Source organism: Pteropus alecto, unplaced genomic scaffold (genome assembly GCF_000325575.1).
Source record: "Pteropus alecto unplaced genomic scaffold, ASM32557v1 scaffold87, whole genome shotgun sequence".
NCBI classification, from domain to species: Eukaryota; Metazoa; Chordata; class Mammalia; order Chiroptera; family Pteropodidae; genus Pteropus; species Pteropus alecto.
In genome coordinates this window covers 1,236,130-1,256,552 of record NW_006443225.1, presented here as the reverse complement: position 1 = coordinate 1,256,552, position 20,423 = coordinate 1,236,130, and positions in this window count along the sequence as shown.

Here is a 20,423-nt window from a genome sequence, read left to right as displayed (position 1 = left end):
TTACTCCTTGGGTCTTCTATTTCTTCCTCAAATGCCCCCAAGTGCTAATCCTAGTTTTAATGGCTTCTTTACTTCTGTTCCATGTTTTATCTTTTAAGGTTTCCTGTTTTGGCCTCCTCACCTCTTTGTTAATCAATCAATTGGCAACTGTTCACTGAGACTTCACAGGGCCAGTGCCATGCTAGTATAGTAGGAGATACATGAGAAATATGACAGCCACTACTTTTCAAGAGAACTTGCTTTATGAGAATAAATTATCTAGTAGCAAAACATTACAGAAAACATAAAGAACTTTCTGAGTACATGTGTTTATAGGGGCTTAAGGAAGGAGGTTTAATGTGTGCTGGAGATGAAATACTTCTAGAAAAGGTGAGACTTTCTTTGGAATTAGAGGAATGGGTATAATTCAGTTGAGCGGAGAAGGAAGGAGAATGTTCCAGAGAGCAACACTGTTTAGTATAGTTCCCTTTACCAGGTATGGAGACTGGCCAGGTTCTAGGCATGATGACAATGCTCTTCCCAAGGGTGTGCATACTTGGTGTATTAGGCTCTTCTCAGGGAATGATCTGAGACTGACAATGGTTTAGCATATAGTACAATCATTTACTGTTTTATTCAGAAAAATATGTATCTTCACTGAAATGACAAATATTAATAGAATACTACTTTCTGATAAGCTTATGGTGTAACAATTGAAGAAAGTACAGAACAACAAACCTAAGGATAGATGCACTGTCAGCCCAACTTGCTCATGACACTTGGCTCAAGTTACTCATCAAAGGGAAAATGTCAATGCCTTCTCAACACTTTGTTTCTAACTCTGAGATTTTTCTATTATGTCTTCCCTATTACCTTTAAAATTTCTCCAAGAATATTCAGTTTGGCTGGTGAAACTTTGGGCTTTCAACCCTGCGTACTTTCTTGTGGCTATGTGGATCGAATCCCCAATAAGTTGTCTAAACTAATTAGATTTTTGGAATGGCGTCATTCTAATTAAGGTTTCATTTAGCAGTTAACTTCTAATTCATTCATTCGATCATTTAATTTTTATCTTGACTCTTCATAAAACCACTTACTGGAGGCAAAAGTGCTCAAATCTTATCTTTTTACCTGCAAATTAAAAAGTACAATTAAAGAAAATAGAATTTATTCTGTTACCTTATCCAGTAGTTTTCTCACCAAGGAATGGCATGTGTAAGTGTGTGTAAGTGTGTGTGAGTGTGAGTGTGAGTGTGAGTGTGTGTGTGTGTGTGTGAGAGAGAGAGAGAGAGAGAGAGAGAGAGAGAGAGAGAGAGAGAGAGAGACTGAGCTCAGAATGATGAGCAGGGAAACTGGTTAAGCTGTAAGCTGACATGGATTCTAGAAGGCCTTTAGTGGTCAGCTGCAAACCTTGGGAGGATCTATGGTCCAGGTGGGGACAGTACAGCCAAGAGCTTAGCCTCCTGCACCCCTGAGACACCATCATCATGGGACCTTAGTGCTCCAAGGTTTTAAAAGTCAGGGTGATAATTTCAAAACCACAGTATTATCAGTTTTAAAACCACAGTAATAGACAAAAGTATATGGCTCCAACTCTGGTCCTGTTCCTTCCTTATATCAATTCCTATTTCTTTTTACATCTCTTTTTCTCACAGAGTGAGCAATAGTTTCCCGTTATCATCCATAAAACATCTTGGAGACATTTATTGGAATCTCCTTAGTCCCCGTATTTCAATAAATCATAGAGCAATTTTGATGCCATGAGACTTTTCTCAGCAGGCTATTTTCCTTCCAGTAATGTTTGTCCCTATCCTGGGGCTACTTTATGTCTTTGGGTGTCATTCATTTCTGGATTCCTGAATCAGAGTGCTGCCCAACACACCAGGGTGCCCCAGCGTCACAAGCACCATTGCCTCCTTCGTCCACACCTGTGTGCTAAGTGTTTAAGAAAAGGTGCTATGATACAGTCGATAGCCAGTTGACGACCTCAACTTTACTGTGGAGAATTTTTAAAGAGAATAGTGGAAAAATACAGCATACTTCAAGAAAACATTAGGTCAAACAGTGGGTGCTTGAAAAAGAAAAATAACACAGATGCAATCTTCTGGGTTCTGCTTACCTCTGGCTTTCTTCGAATTTGGCTGACCTTGGCAGGCAGGCAGGCAGGCGTGCGAGCAGAATCTCTGCCAGGTCTCTTGCTCCCCATCTGCCAGAGTCTCTCTGTTTCTCCCAGGTGCTACCAAGTTGCTGTTGGAAGCTCCAGCTGAGCTGAAACTCAGTTGAAATTAATTTAATTTGGCAATGTTTAGATGGCTAGGGTGGTTCTTTCAACTCCTCTGGTAAAGATGAAACCCTTTAAATTTGCTTTTAAGACATGTTCTGTGTGCTCTGCCATCTGCCACTCAAAAATGTTAAGTTACATATGCTATCTAGTGCAGTATTTGAACTTGAGGGGGAGGAAGAGCAGCAGATTCCACCTCTGTTAGTGGAGATAAGGGTGATTAGCAATTTTTCTCCCTAATTTTTCCAGTGAAGATAATAAACAATCTCTCACTACCCCTTTCTTTTCTGTTTTAAAAGGGTCTTGATTTTATGTTATAGTAGTGAGTGAAATGCTCGTACTCAACTCAGTAGTGAGTGAAGTGCTCGTACTCAACTCAGCTCGTACTCAGTGAATGGCATTTGAGAACGGACCAGTCAATCTGAATAAAATCTTATCATATATCAAACGAACCTTTGCCAGGTCTCTCCAGGGCATACTTATGGTGGCATCAGTTTCCTTGGAGAACACACGAGACATACTGCCCATCCCGCTGTCTTGAAGGACTTGTATTTCTTTTATGTCTGTGCTAGGTTGGCCAACTTGGCAGAGAACAGAGTTTTAATTAGTGGCCTGCGGTGAGTGACAACTGCACATTTCACTTACTGTGGGGGTAGATTGGGAGAGGGAACAATGGCCATATATTCTGCTGTGGCATCTTGTGAATTTGTGTTGTCTGCTTCATGAGTCTTTTGTTTCATCTTTCATCATCCAAGGGTGAAACTACATTGAAAGAAGAAGTCTGAAACTGATGGTTCCAGCAGAATAAAATGGTTGTGAGCACAAATACACATATAAAGCCTGTTGAGGGAGACAATCATGTTGACAGCTCATCTTGATTTGCAGAACCGAAGTAAAAACTTTGCAATTCTTCCTTCAACCTCCTAAAAACTTTCAGCAATGCACCCAAACTTAGAGCATTGTTTAATGACTTGCAGACGTGTTCTTTCTCACTGCAATTTCAGTGAAAACTACTTGCTTGGTTTATTTTTATTACTAGGAGCATAGAGCTTGAATGAAGAAAATACAATCAGGACAAAGATTTAAAACAATGAGCTTGGAATATCTTAACTTTTCCATAGTCTTTTTCTGTTCTCATGGGAATGTCTTGGTTGATAAAGAGAATGTTCTTGGTATCATGAGAATGAAAACACCTTGAGTCCTGGCCTGGGAACTTTCAGGTCTATGCTTTGACCAAGCAGCAATCACTCTGAGTCTCCAAAGATGATAGCACTTGGTCTGCTTCTCACCCAGGACTGTTGTGTAGGCTGCGATGGCCTATGCTATTCAAGCAAAGAATATTAGTATTATTTTCCTAAGTTACAAAAAATTTTACTTTTCCTATGCTTATAATTTTTTTTTTTGATAAAATTCTGGAAATGGTGCCTAAGTATTTGCTAACAGCTGTTGGGTTGTTGTTTAATAGGCAGTCTCTCCACAGTCTGCAATAGTCAACTCTCCATGCTCATTTTTAGATAATACAATGAAAAACATTTTAGTTTAATTTCCCCCAAAAGTTAAGAATATTTCATTTCCTTCTCTGTTTATTTATGTTGTTCTACTAATTAGCCAATAGGCACAGAGGGATTTAAAATGTAATTTATATGGTTTTATCATATTCACGTGTTATATGTAGTGATTTAAAATAATCCCAATGAGATACAAAGGTACATAAACTTTAAAAAATTATCTGCTCATTTGGATTTTCCAAGTGATTACCTACAGCCCATTACTTGAATTCATGAGAGTCAATTTGAAGTCCCTTTTCTACACCTGAAAATGAATGTTTTAATTTTCTTCTATAAAATTAGAATAAAGTATGACATTATGTAAATGAACAAGAACCTCTAAGTTTTTAAGAGGCATAAAATGATCACAATGATGATTCCTAATAATATATTTCTCATCAGAAATTAGATGTTTATCCTTCTCTCTCTTAAAAACATTTATTTGGAGTTTTAGGATTTATGAACCTGAAATGACCTGGTGACTCTGGGCAGGTTTTTCATCTTAAAACTTAGAGGGAGAATTACATTGATGAGATGTTAAATGTAGTGGGAAGGATGATAAGTTCAAGTCCTTTCTACACAAAGAAAAGATTGTATGTGAACTTGAGTGAGGAAGACAGATACTTGGATAGTTTTGCATAGTTAGTTGCTACCTGTGGTTGTTTGTTTACTGTAAATGATTATCAGGTCTGTTTTTCAGTAACTTATTTTCTAAATCTACCATAAATTTTTACAAACTCCCTTCTGTGGTTCTTCTAGAATGATTTCCTCATTCACTCAGTAAGGAAAAATGGTTGATAGGTACCTTCGAATAACTTTCTAAAGACATTATGAAGTCTAGAAAATATTGAGTAGGGCTTAGAACAAGAAACCATGTGAAGTTGTGCCTTTATCTAACTTGTATGAGTTTTCATCTGGCTAAAGGGAAAGAATACTGGACAGTATGTGATTTCTAAGTGAGGTTTATCACAAGAGCTATTTTTTTCTGCCATAAATATTTTGATCTTTTCACACCCCCTATCTAGGAAGCTCAATAATTACACATTTTTAGTGGGGCACATCTTTTAGAATCACTATTTAGAGAACAGTCAAAGGGTGAAGGCTCATAAATTTAGATTAGCCCTTTAAAGTGGTTGCTGTCAGCTCCTTCTCAGACAAGATTACTCACCATCCCCTGGGAATTTGCTGCTTCTCAGGGCCTCCTGATGTGTAACATTTATGCTCCTGCATGACGTCAGAGACCAAAATGTGGACTATGATCTATGAGTATCTCCTTGGGTTTCCAATAAAAATTACATGTGTGGTTATCTGTTAAACCCACACAATCTGTAGAAGCCAGCAGAGTTGTAGAAATTTTTATCATTATGTTTTTAGTGTTAATTTTTAAATAGATTTTTCTATTATTTAGCATTTCTGGATTTTCCATTCAGTATTTATTCTTAATCACCCACATTTGTTCATCTGGTACAAAGACAGAAAATTAGGGTTTTAAGGTTTAGAAACTTCAAATCCTTTTGGTCAAACTCACAGATAAAACTACCAGGGATAGAAAGTTTTTGTGTTATTGTTCATTTGGAAAAAACCTGCAAAGGCAAATTACTCTGGCTTGATTATTCCTGCCGACAAGCTGACAGAACCCAGTGAGGGCAATGAAGACTATTGGAAATGTTTGGTTGGCATTAGGGACTCATTAATCCTGTCTTACAGTTTAGACCAGAGGTCCTCAAAATGAAGTGCACACAAGCATAGGAAACTGATTTAAAATGCACAATCCTGTGCCCATCCTAGAAATCCTGAATTCTGAGATGTGGGTGAAACCTGGAATTCTGTATGTTTAAGAAATTACTCCAGATGATTCTGCAGTAGGCCTTCTGAAGACCACCCTCTGGAAAACCTGGGTCTATGAAACCAATACCAAGTATCTTGATGTAAAGCAGTGGCTCATGGTTTAAGGGCTTCCAGATTTCCTAGAGCAGCTTTTATTTTTATTTTCAAACTCATTTATATATTTTACCAAATCTTTGAGTTATACTGAATGAAATATTCAAATTCTTCACTTGTCTAATTTCTTAGAAATAAAGAATATTTAGTACAGTTCTGAAGTAAGCTCAGTAAAGTTTAAGCTCAGTTTGCTGGTTTTCCACTCTGTGGTACTTCCTTCCTCTACCAGTCCTGTCTTCATCTTCCTGCACCTCATCTCAACAGGTTTCCTTCTATTTCCCCCATTTCTCTGCAAAACATTTTTTTTCCCAAACACTTACTAGTTATCAAACTATATTGTTTCATTTATGCTATGTGATAACCATTGGTTTAGCATTGGGATAGATGCTTTACTATCCCCCAAATCTCTTTTCTCAGGTGTCTAAAAAGGGCTTACATCATTATTCTCAATTTATAAAGTAAGAAATTAAGGCTAGGTGCTCAAGGTAACAAAGCTGCTAAGTGGGAGAGTCATAAATCTGAGCCAGGTCTGGAACTCTAAACCCCATGGCCTTTCTTTCTCACAACAAATGTCAAGTTAACCTCCTTGGAGAGAATTACTGAATCCCAGTGCTCAGAAACCTCTCAGGCTATCAAATCCAAGCCCTTTACTACATAGATGGGAAACTCAAGCATAGATTGGTGAAATTACTTTCTAATTTACACAAATTTTAAATGTTAGACTCAAAACGAAGGTCCACATTGTCTTCCAAAATATTTCTTTGTCACCTCTTAAATATTTAATGTTTATAAATTAGAAATTGTAGAATTGAGGATAAGTAACAACTTGTGTTTAATCCATTTTTTTTTCAGCTTTCTGTATTCAGGGTCAAAGAAATAAGATAATTTTGTGGATGGTAAATACTTTGTTCTTATTTTCAAGACTGTGTAAGATATGAAAATTAGCATGTCAAGAGCTTTAACACAAAAGAGAAGTTAGAGGCATTTCTATAATCGTAGAGAGAGAACTATATTAGATGGGAAGCTGTTTATTTCCAATAATTCTAAGGGGCAAATGTATCACTTCTCTGTCAAGAACTCAATTTTCTCCCTACACATTTTATATTTCTAGTTGCAGACCTCATTTTTTTTTCTGAACAAATTTGCAAATATCAATAGAACTGGTATGTCTGAAACACAATGTGTTCACCTGTGAGTTGCAGTTAGATACATTGCTTTCAGGAACACTTTCACATATGTACACAGACACATGTAGTTGCTGGAGCCTGCCTTTATTTTCCATGGGCATGAAGTTTAAATATTGGCACTCTAATAGAAGAAAGAAGCTTTTCTGGGGTTAGGATTGGTCCTCCACTAAAAACAAGAAACAAATAGAGGAGCTTTAGTCAAGGTGGCAGAGTAGGTAAATGCTGTGCTTGCCTCCTCTAACAACCACATCAAAATTACAGCTAAACTGCAGAATAGCCATAATTGGGAGTCACCTGAAGTCTCACTGAACAGAAGTCCTACAACTCCAGACACACAGAAGAGGCCACCTCGAGATTGGTAGGAGAGTTGGAAACACAAAATGGCTGGTCTCACACCCGTGTGTGATGGTTGAGTATCAGGAGAAATATCTTGGCTGGGGAGATACCTCCGAGGAGTGAGGGTTCCCGATCCCACACTGGCCCCCCCAACCCAGAGTTCCTATTCTGAGAAGAGAAGTCGCCACAACTTCTGGCTGTGAAAACCAGTAGAGATCGTGGCAGAGTTGAATGGCTGGGGGAGTCCCAGGTGCTCTTCTTAAAAGGCCCCATACGAACTTACTCAGTGATGGACTCACTTGCCCTGAGAGTTAGCACTGGGGCAGCAGCTTGAAGGGTGCCAGGGACATATAAGGAGGAACTGAGTTATCTGGTTTTAGGGCGAAGACTGGAGGGGCAGCTTTCGCCCAGACAGAAATGCTGGCATAAACTATTGCTCTTTTGATGAGCCTTCCCCTGCCCAGCTTGCAGTCCCAGGCAGCTGCCATATCTGAGTCTCCATCAATGTACCTAGCACTGGTCGTCCCAACCTGTGGTTCTCTGAGATCCCGTGTCTCCAACTCGTGGGCCTTCCCAAACTGCTTCCATTGAATTTTCCATACAAACATCCTGTCTTGGCTCATGCTGTGGACTTTCCTAAAATCTCTCAAAGGTTCACAAATTCCAAACAAGCAGCATCTGGCCTGGGTGTGCCCCATATCTCTTGCTGAGCTGCCCCAAGACCAGCACTAGTATTGTAATAATTATGTATGGTGTCAGATGGGTACTGGATTTATCAGGATGATCACTTCATAAATTATACAAATGTCTAATCACTGTGTTGTACACTTGAAATTAATAGAATATTGTACATAAACTATATTTGAAAAAAAATCATAAAAATATAAAGAATAACCTGGTTGAAAGGATCAATAAAAGTGAACTTTGCCTAGTAACTATTTTGCCTGACCAATCAATGAAGTATAATCTAGCTGTTGCTTGTCAGTACCAATGAATTTCCTTGTAAATAACTTATTTAATCTTCATCTTTTTTTTTTCATATAAATATCCGTTGCTTTAACTCTGTAGTTTGGATGCTATTTGGGTTTTTACCTTTAATCCTAAATAAAAACTTTAGCCTCTTAAAAAAATACAACAATAAATAAATAAAACAAGAAGCAAATAAAATGAAAAAACCTCTTAAAGTCCTGTTGATTCTACAAGCCCATTCATTAGTGCATTTAAAAGTGGTTCAACTAAAGGTGATGGGGAGTAAACTGCCTGCAGCTAGCTTGCTGTTCCCCTTGATGCTAAGGTCTGTGGCATACTTTGGCCTAGACTGAGTTTGTCTTGGACTCCAGACTCAGATTGTAATGGTCTCATTAAGCTGATGTAAATGCTTAGTTAAATTGTAGCCATTAGATGAAGATATGTGTACAAATGTGTGCTCATATGTTTGCCTGTGTGTATGTGTGTGTGCATATGTGTTTGTATATGCATGTCTGTATTGCATATGTGCATATGCATGCATGCATACACATCACTGAAGATAGTTGAAACTGCTGAATGCTGCCAGTCCTAAAGCCAGGAACACTCTTAAAAATATGGCATCTCCTAAAAGATATTGCTGATTGCCTTTTAGTATACAAGTGGACTTGAATTTGCTGGGTAGGCTGTGTTGATCAGTGTTTGTGGACTTAGGCTCTGGAGCTGAACTGCCTGGAATCAAATAACTGCTCCATAACTTACTTGAGATATGACCTTGGGAAAGTGAATCACTTTCTCACTTTCTCTAGCTGTTAAATGAACATGTTATGGAACCTACCCAATAGAGTTATTGTGATGACTAATTGAGTCAATTAATAATTATAAGTACTAGGAACAGTGTGTAGAACATACTTAATGCTCAGAAATATAATATAACAGTATTATTTTTACTAAGAAGTATCAGGGAGTTGATGTGGGCAGGCAGCCACAAAGATAAAGCTTAAACTAGACCACCAGCCTAACACCTAAGAGAAATGTCATATATTCTGTTGGGCAGGCATCATCATGAAATGCAATCAGGTAATAGAAAATGCTGATGCTGATGAATCTTCGATAAGGGCAAAGGAAAAAGGAGGAAGAAGAGATGATGACTTTATAAGAAGATGAAGTTGACATACGCTGAAGAATTTTCCTTCTTTCCTTGTGGATGTAGCTGGTTCCTTAAAGGTTGTTTACTTTCAAGTGTCAGCTAGTGTAAATAAAAATATAAGGAGTTGACTATAAGGATACAGGGATGACTTATGGAACCTAAGGCAGGAATCAGCTGGGTCTCAGGAAAGATGAACAGGCAATGTGGGAGGCTCTCTCTTTAACTCTTGTCTTCTCTCTCTGATTTTATTCAGGATGCTCCCTTTGCAGAAGGACCTTCTCTGCTCCTTAGCTAATGTGAGGTGTCGGAGGTGGTCACCAACAGCTCAAGCTCATATGTACTATTCTGCCATATGGTGACTAGTACATTCTTAACCTCAGTCATAGGCACTCTTCATCGGCCAAAGGAATGGGAGTCATGTGATGTCAATATGGCAGCAAAAAACCAACCTCACACAAAAATCTCCAGGGACCATTGGTCACATGGTCCACAATGGCTGCCTGAATGGTGATACTCCACATAAACTGCTTCTTTTTTTGGAGTCAGCATGTATTCAAATCAATATCCCAGAACAATTAACCAAATTAAATATGTTACTTTCATTTTTTGAAGTAATACCATTAAGTAGTTAAGCAGGTCAGTCTATGGAAGACCAACTTCATTGTCTTGCCAACATATCCTTGTCTTTTCATCACTTTCATAGAGGTATATCTTTTTTTTTTTTAAAGTAGCAGATAAACTTTTCATCTGTGGAAGTTATCTTGTTTCTAACACTAGATTCCTGTGAGTGTGTCCACTCTGTCTGTGACTTGAGGTGAAATGAATTGAGCTACTCACTTCTTGTCCAGGTGCCTTTTTGTGTCTGAAACTTTGCAACTTCCTCTTCATCCCACATGAAATTATAGTTTTCTCAGCTTAATGTCACTTGGAGACTTTAGTTTTCAGGTGATTGAGATTTTTGGTAGAATGGCTCTATAATTCCTAATCACTATGGCAACAGTTGGACTGTTTTTTTCTGGGTGATTGCTGCTTCTATAAACTAACAAGATCATATATAGTCCCCTGCATTTTTGTAATATGTATGAAAAGGATACACAAGGAAACATTTAAAAATATATATTTAACACTTCCCTTTCAGATGGAGGTCACATGATACAGCCAGGTGGTGTACTTGAGTAAGTTATGATAACATCTGCATTCCTTTCCCACATGTAGCATAAGTCTCTTACTAAATATGGTAAGAATATATGGGCTGTAATTAGAAAGTTTTAATGCTAAAATTGAGCATTTTATTTTCTTTCTAGGATTATTGAAGAACACCTTACCAGGCACCAATAGCTCTGTAAGGATTTAGAAATTTTGTGTGTTCAATGAGAGAAATCAGCAGCCAAGTCTGACTAACTTTCACACTCACATCTTTTTGATTCTTCTTTGTATGACCTTCCCCATCACACCAATGACCAGCTCAGTGACTGGCGAACTGGTGAACAATAGATGTTTCACAAATATGTTGATTGATTGATTATTAACCAGCTTCTATTAATATCTATTGGTTTATTGCCTCTAACTCCCCACCATCTTGCTCCTCCTCATTGGATGGATACATTGGAGATTCACCCAGAGGAAAAAGAAGAGGCAAGGTCTCTGGGTTTCCATTTTTATGCTGTAAGGATTTAGTAGCAGACACTTATCCCCTAAGGCTCTTTCCAAATCTCGCTTTCAGTAGTCTGTTTTGACATTTATGCCAATAGTAAAGTCAGTGTATATTAAGTATGATTATGCTCATGATTAGTTATTCCACAGACCTATTTTAGATTCTTTCCTGTCTCTATTTTATGTCTGGAATGTTTTTTTTTCTTTCTCTTTTTGAATGATTTTTTCCCTCTATGAGACTTTTAAAATGTAAACTTCAAGTAACACTGACCCTGAGTGTCAGCCAGTGTAGCTGATGGGCTCTAACATTTTTGCTTCTGCAAAGAAGCAGTTAGCTTCGTTGAGGAAAAAGCATTTCCTGGATGAAGAAGTTAATTGAGGATTTAGCAGTTTATCAGAAGTGAAAATAAATTATCATCCACAGCTAAGTAGTTTTGGCTCTGGGCTACTTCCTGGTCTCAGTTTCCATAGATGAGAAAATTATGAACGTTGCCTTGGACACTGGGGACAGAGCAGCCACCTAAGGATGGGGTGGAGGATGAGTAGAACCTAATCAAGTAAACCACAAATTAGAAAACATCTTCTCAGGAGGAGTAATTTTGTAAGTTACTGTCACATATTTGAGAAAAATAAAATAATATACTGCTCCTTTGGAACGAAAGAAAATCTTCCGGAGAAATAAATAGTAACTTTCAGAAATTTACCAGAGTTCAGCCTCTCTGACCAGAGCCTTGGTGAGCCTGAAAAAGTGCCACCACAAAGCCAGAGGGCCTTCATATTGGCTTGCAGGGCCAGGACTAGGGTGGGGTCATTGAGATATTTGCCTAGAGAACAAAATTTAAGGAGGGTACCAAAAAATGCTATCATCAAAATAAATCATATCTTATTATAATATTTAAAAAAATAAAAATCAATGCAAAGAAACAGGACGATGAGTGTTCCAGTAGTGACTTATAAGGACAGATGGATCATCGGGTCCCCTACACTGGGTTGACACCTCATTGCTCTAGAAACACTGACGGAACCTGCAGAAGAATGGGAAGAAACTCCCCACATGACTGAGGCTGATTTCTTTGTCCTATTAGGTGGGGATAGGGGCTCCAAGTAGAAATTAAATGAATTCATTAAAAAATAAACTTGTGTAATGTTTCCACACACTTTAGTTTGTGAACTAAGATTCATATTCACTAGGTTGTATAATTGTATTTCACCAATATTGAGTTTAACATAATTGTCTCTGTTCTTATCACCAGAATACACCATGTAGAAATTTGTAGGTCTTATGCACTGCTGTTTCCTCCTGTGTAGAGTACCTGCTTGATCGATGATGTGAATAAATCAAGGACTCTATGCAAGGTGATGGTTTAGACTCTATGCAAGGTGATGGTTTAGACTCTATGCAAGGTGATGGTTTAGACTCTTCTACATAATAGAAGAGAGAGCAAGCTTCCAGTTTACATATTAAAGAATTAAATAATATCTAATATTAATATATTCCTTTATGTATACATATATAATAATAATATTTGCTATAATTTATTCATTGAAGTAAGTTGCTATGGACTGAATGTTTGTGTTCCTCCAAAATTCATATACTAAAGCCTCAGTGTGATGGTAATTGGAGCTGAGGCATTTGGATAGTAATGAGGTTATGAGAGTGGACCCCCATAATGGGATTAGCATCCTTGTAAGAAGAGGAAGGAGTCCTTTCTCCAGGCTTCGGACCGTGCATTTCAGATACACCAGCCCCACAATTGCATGAGCTATTGCTTAAATTACCTCTCTCTCTCTCTCTCTCTCTCTCTCTCTCTCTCTCTCTCTCCCTCGGAAATGTGAGAACACGGCGAGAAGGTGACAATCTAGAAGTCTAAAGAGGGTTCTCACCAGACATAAGATCTACTGACTCCTTGATCTTGGACTTCTCAGTTTGAGAAATAAACTGTTGTTTAAGCCACCCAGTCTGTGATAGTCTGTTATAGTAGCCTGAACTGACATCAGTAATTTGAAAATTATGAAGTATTTTACATGAGTAAGACATCTATAGCATATTAATATTACCAAAATGTATCCTCCAAAGAGGTTTAGCAACATTGACTCCTGTGGTGAGTTCTACTGCATCTGGAGAAAACTTGAGCTCCAAGAGAAGTGGATGTATCTTTAAGGACACTGTGGCAATTTTGCAAAGTGTTTAGGTGATGGGGTGGAGGCAAGGGGTAAATTGAGGTGGGAAGTAATGAATGGGATTGGGAAGATGTTGTTAATTAGCTCTGTCCAGTCAGGTTAAGCTAAACATCCTGCGACATGGCTTGAGTTTCGGAAGATGTCAGCAGATGTAAAATATTTATACTTGCTATTTTTTTCTATCTTGGCACAGTGATCCTGCTGACCATATTTTCCAGGCATCAGATTGGGGATGAGACTTCCAGCATGTGTACTATGACCAAATAGTTTCAAAATCTATATCTATAACTAGATACCATGTGTATTATGTGTACTATGATGACCAAATAGTTTCAAAATTGACCCAACTTATTTTTAATGCTTTCACCAGAGAAAATTAAAAAAATACATATAAAATGAGGGAAAATAGTAAAATAAACCTTTATGTACCCAGAACCCAGCTTCAACAACCAATAACTTGTGGTCAGTTCTGTTTCTTGCATACCCTTGTCCACTTTTACTCTCATACCCTTCCTTTCTCTGTATTCTTTTGAAGTAAATCTCAGACATTATATTACTTCATCCATAAATAATTAAGGTCATATCTCAAAGGAAGAGTTCTCTTTAAAAATCTATAGACATAATAGCATTATCACACTTAACAATTAACATCAATTTCATAATATTTTATATCAAATATCCAGTGTTTAAATACTCATAGTTTCTATAGACTGAATCCAAATCCAGATAAGTCTTTATGTTGCAATTGGTTGATATGTCTCATAATTTATTTATTCCATAGGTTCCCACTTTCTTTCTTTTTCCCTCACAATGTATTTGTTGAACCTTAACAAGATCTTTCACAGAGCAAATGTTTTTAATTTTAAGTCTAATTTATCGAATTTTTGTTTAAGAAATCATGGTTTTAGTGTTATGTCTAAAATGCTTAAGAAAGCCCTAGGTCCCAAAGATTTTTTTTTTATCTTCTAAAATTTTTATAGTTTTAAATTTATAGTCAATTTTGAGTTAATTTTTATATAAGGTGTGAAGCGTAGTTTGAGGTTTATTTATTTTTTTTGCCTGTGGATGTCAAATAGCTCTAACTCCATTTGTTGAAAAGGCTATCCTTCCTCCATTGAATTCTTTCTACACCTTTGTCAAAAAATAGTTGGCTGTATGTGTATGGCTTTATCTATCTATCTATCTATCTATCTATCTATCTATCTATCTATCTATCTATCTATTTATTTGTTTCATTGGTCTTTGATCCATCTCTCAGCCAACACCACACTGGTTAGTTTCTGTGACTATACAAGTTTTGAAATCAAAGAGGGTGATTCCTCTGATTTGTTATTCAATTTTCAAAATTGTTGAAGTCATTCTAATTCATTTGTCCTTCCCTGTAAATTTTAGAATAATCTTGTTTACATCTCCATAAAAATCTTGCTGATACTCTGACAGAAATCGCGTTGGATCAGTATAGCAATTTGGGGAGAAATAACATCTTTACTTTTTTGAGCCTTTCAATTAATCAACATGATATGTCTCTCCATTTATTTAGATATTCTCTTTCATTAGTTTTTAGCATCAAAGTCCTATACATGTTTTATTAGATTTTATTTTTCTTGAGTTATTATAAATGGTATTGTGCTTTTAATGTCAGTTTCCATGTGTTAATTTCTGGTATGTAGAAGTACAATTGCTTTCTGTATATTGGTTTTATGTCCTGAGACCTTGCTGAACTTACTTATTTCTATGTGTGGAATTTTTACCCCAGGTTCCTTGGGATTGTCCATGAGGAGTATTGTCATCTGCAAATAGGGGCAGTGTTTTTTTTCTTTCTTTCCAATATGTATATGTTTTGTGCTTCCACCCCACCCCACTTATTGCCTTATTGCTCTGGCTAGAATTCTACTATGTTGAGTAACAATGGTTGCAGTAGACAGCCTTGCCTTGTTTCTGATCTTATGGGAAAGCATTTATCTTGTTGAGTTTCAATCAGCTTATTCAATCTGTTGGTTTACATTTTTTGCCAAGTTTGGAAAATTTCAGCCATGATATCTTTGAATAATTTTTCAGCTCCACCTTCTTTTACCTCTCCTTCTGACACTTTCATAATAAAAATATAAGATTTTTTGTTATAGTTTCACCAGTCCTTGAAGCTCTGCTTTATTTATTTTTATTCCATTTTCTCTCTGTTTTTAAAATTGGTTAATTTTTATTGTTCTGTTTTCCAGTTTACTGATTCTTCCCCTTTTCATTCTCCATTCTCTTGTTAAGTCCATCCCTTGAATTTTTTATTCTGATTATTTTAACTTTAATCTAGATGATTTTTAGTTCTAAAATGTCTATTTGTTCTTTATATCTTCTATTTCTTTGCTGAGACATTATTTTTTATTTGTTTAAAGAATTCTTTTACGCATTCTTAAACATTTTTATGGTGACTGCTTTAAAATTCTTATCAGATAATTCCAATGTCTGTGCCATCTTATTGTTGGCTTCTTTTGATTGTCTTTTCTTATCAGTTTAAGAAATTGCTTGTTCTTAATATGTTGAATGATTTTCTATTGAAAATTGAAAATGTTGGGAACTATAAGATTCTGATACTATTAAATCTTTTGTTTTAGAAGTTTACTTCTGATCCTGTTCCATGGTGAAAGGAGGAAAATCGTCTTGTTACTGACAAATGGGAGTGAAATTCACGTTCTTCATTCAGATTCTATTGACAATTGGAGAAAAGAGGCTCCTTGTTCTGGCTGGGTGCAGGTAGAAGTTTAGCCTCCCACTAGTTATCTTTTGACATCACCATATATAAGAGGAAGAGGGAAATCTGATTACTTCTTCCATGAGGCAGCCACTGACACTGGTGGTGGCAGGGTCTTAATTATTGCTGAGCAATGATGTAAGCCTTGACTTTTCACCCCAACCTGGAGAGGGTGGGAAACTTCACTGTCACTTCTGTGAGTTGAAGTCCATGCTCCCTACATGACAAGGATAAAAGTCTCAGTTTCCAACTTGTCCTTTTTTAACACTACCCTGAAGAAGGGGGAAGATGGCGCACTTTGTTTATGGGTCTGGGTCTCAGCCTTTGCTGGTGGGGGCAAGTGGATTTTCAGTTGTCTGTGTTGTTTGACTGGAGTAGGGTAGCTATTGTCAAAATATTTTCCTCTTGTTAGGCTGCCCTTTACTGATCTGTTGAGTTGAGAGAGCAAATATTTTGTTTTTTGTCCTTATTTTTTGTCTGTGCCATTGGTATTTCTGAGTTGCCAGTTTCTCCAGTCTTCAGTCTGAGTATTTCAGGCAAAAAACCCCTCACTACTATGTCATTCTTCATGTTCTGAGGTCTCTTGCTAATCTATCTTCTTTTCAGTCTTTTTATGTTTGAAATTATATATGCATATATATAATTTGAAATTTTGTATATGTAAAATTTGAAATTATATATAATTTGAAATTACATATATAATATATAATATATAAATGATATATATATACTGTTCAGGGTTTTTAGTTGTAGTTAGCAGGAGGAACAGAGAAAAGTGTTTACTTCATCTTCTTGGAAGCAGAATTTTCTAATTTTGTTTTGTAATCATAAAATGTTAACATATTTCTGAGGTCAAATCTTCGAAATAAATTATATTCAGATAAGTCTAACCCTTTATTGTTAATTCTTCTACCCTCATGCCTCTTTTTCCTTTAGACAATATATTTTTAGTTTCTGGTTTATGTTTCTATTTTTACCATGAAAATGTGCACATATATAAACACACATAAAAATATATAAACATATATATGAATATATATTTATTGAGATTGTATTATAGATGTGTGTATCTGTATAAACATACTTTAATTCTATTAAAAACAATAGTCTGTTATATGCACTTTTATTCACCTTTCTTTTTTTCATTTACTATACCCTAGGGTAACTACATGGTAGTATACAGAGATAGTCCTCATTTCTTTTACACTGTGGTTGTGTATAGTTTATTCAAACAGTCTCCTATTGATGAATTTTTGTGTTGTTTGCTATCTTATGCTAGTTTGGCACTTTTCTAACCTTAATAAATTTATTTAAAAAGCAAACAATGTTACCATAATAAATGGAAAACAATTTATTCTTACTAAGTATATAAAGTAAATATAAAAATGAATAGAATAAAACCAGAACATTTTAATTAAATTATTTCCTATTACTATTACGTGTTAGTACTTTCGGATATAACTTGATCTTTCTTTGTTAAAAAAGAGATCAATAACAAGTGTTTGCATTAAAAATGAATGATGACTTTCTTTTGGTGTGATTATATTAATAAAAAGATTATTAAAAAAGGACTAACTCTTACCATATGTGATTCAATGTTACTAATGCCTTGTCTTTGTACCGTCAACATTCAGCTGTAGAGGAAAAATGAGTGAAGGGGGTCAAAAAATAAAAATAAAAAAATAAAAAAAGATAAAAGACAAACAATAAGCCATACATAAACACTGAACATAACTAAACATTTATACATGCAATATAAATTTAAAGTTACCAAGTCGTTTGGCTACTCCAGCAATGAGGTGTCAAAACATACATTGACAAGGAGCTTGACAATATAATCAAGAAAAGTAATCACATTCTTGACAAGTTTGCAAAATAATGCTTCAAAAATGGTTCAAGTTACAAAGTGAGTCTATTAAGCAGTAGGATTATTCAACTGAAATCTTCTTTCATAAACATTTGATTAAGAAACATTAGATTAAGATGACATAAAGATACCTCATCCTTTACTTCCTCATTCCCAAAAAGGAAAAATGGCAAAATAATTTTTTCTTACTGCATTTAAACTTATATTGTTCCCATTCTTAGTAGAAGACTCAAATTATTGATAAATGTCGAAATAGTACATAGGAATTTGCTCACTAAACAAAAAATTCAAATAAAGGAGGACTTAAAAAGCTAAACAATTCTTTTTTAGACTCAAACAGTTAACAGCTACACTTGCACTCAACACAAACTGATTTTAGCTTCCCGGATTTCACCTCTAATGCTTACAGATCATAACATAAGAGTAATAAAATATGAGCAATAATTAAAGTAGCTCCTCCAAACTATAGTCATTTAACCTTTCACTACTGTATAGGTTTGGAGTGTAGGTCCGAATTGGCTCATGAATTACTTTCAACCACGTATGTAAAGATGAACTCTTTTCTTCCTGACTTTAGAATGTCACAGAAAAGGGAGTCATATCTGTGAACACTCTCAGATAATGAAATAGACATGGAATGATCAAGACATCATTGTTCATAAAGTCCACAGAGAGGACAGCCATGCTGATACTTTCTTTCAAGTAACTGAAAAGTGTTAATAATGAAAGTCATATAAAAAACAAGATATTCAGACATAAGGTGAGCTCATCAGGGCTCTAGCTTTGCTTTTTGGAGGTTCTCTTGGCTCTGCCCTTCTGTTTATTTGCTTCATTGTCAGGGTGGCCACAAAATCCTAGGCATCACATCTAGATATGGATTGGATTACTATCTGCCTTAATAATCAAAACTTCAGCTTCCCCCTAAGCACATGGCTGCATGGAAAGAGATGGAGAACTTAAAATCTGGGTTCTGAAGGATGCAAATGTTAAATAGCAATGTTTACTATTATAGTAAAGGCAGGATATCCTTTTTTTTCCTCCTCCCCATCTCAGTAGACTGGGGATACTAATTAATACCTATTCATTTTATAAATATTACAATCAATACCCAGAGAGGTAGTAGTCACATTTCTATTCAGGAACAGAGACAAGACTTGAAGTCAGGTCTCCTGACCTCTGCTCAGAGTATACCCCTACATACAAAACAACCAAAAATAAACAAAAATTCCAACTTGCATGCCACTAGTGCCATGAGCTCCCTACATATTGTAAAGGAGTGATAAAATAATAGGTCATGTGTATTGAGTCCTTACTCTGTACTTGATGCTAGTATATTATCTCATGATACTCCAAACAATTTTATAAGGTAGGTATTTATATATTATTCTCATTTCACAAGTGAGGAATCTAAGGCTTATTGCTCTAGATGGCATCACTCATAAGTGGGTTTTGGGTCTTAATCAGAGGCTGTGCTAATACCAAAGCCCATCCGCATCACCAGTAGGCTGCATAGCCTCTCTGAGCCATGCTTTGTGACCCTTTCTCCCTGCAGTGCAGGACAGTGCAATGTAGTGCAGACAGAACTGATCATAAGGATAAAAGACCTGTTGTGACTTTCAAACCTACCAGTTACTATTTGTTCTTAGCTATGTTGGTTTTTGAGGCTTGGTTTCCTCACCTGCAAAGTTGAGATGATACTCATAATATATATATTCCAGGTTTGTTTGATAGTTTCTATATTATATATTCCCATACAACTTGTCAGATGCAGTTCTATGAGCTGTGGAAGACGCAATGATGAAGAGGAAGATGCATTACCTAAAGATGCTTTCAGCAAAACAGTGATTAAAAAGTGTGATCTCCAGAATCAAAAAGATGTGAATTCAAATCTTGGTCCTAACACTTCTTGTGTTTGAACCTGGGAAAATTTCCTGATCTCACTAGCCGTCTTTTTTATTTTCCATCTATAAAATGCATATAATAACACTTAATCTTATATGATATGGTATGGTGATTAAATGAGATAATGAATGTGGAACTTAACCAGTAATAATATAGTTTTGTAGAGAGCAAATGATATATAAACAATGACAATGTCCATTTAAGAATCATAGCTATTTATAGAAATGTCTGCTACAATTTTTGTGATGTATTTTAAGAAATAGGGATATGCGTGAGTGCCAAGTTAAGATTCGTGGTAATTATACATGCATTAGAAATTCATGATTAAACAAACCCAGAGACATTAAACATCATGAAACTCATCCTGGATGATTAAGCTACAAATCCATCCAAAATATAATTTGATGTTTCTGTAATAACTTGACTTCATAGGACAAATTCTCAATTTGTCAAAGTCCAAAGTAATTTGTAAATGTCCTCCTAAGAAGCAGACTTCCATAACATTCTTAATTAGGTTCATTAAGTGATATATTCGAGAGAAAAAAACATAATCTTTAACTATATAATTAATAGCTCTTCATTAAATGTCACACAATGAGCTCTAGAAACAAAAGCACATACATAAGTGGAGTAAAAACTGAATATTTCCTATTATAGAGGCCTAATATTATGGTAAAATAGTCTGTATAG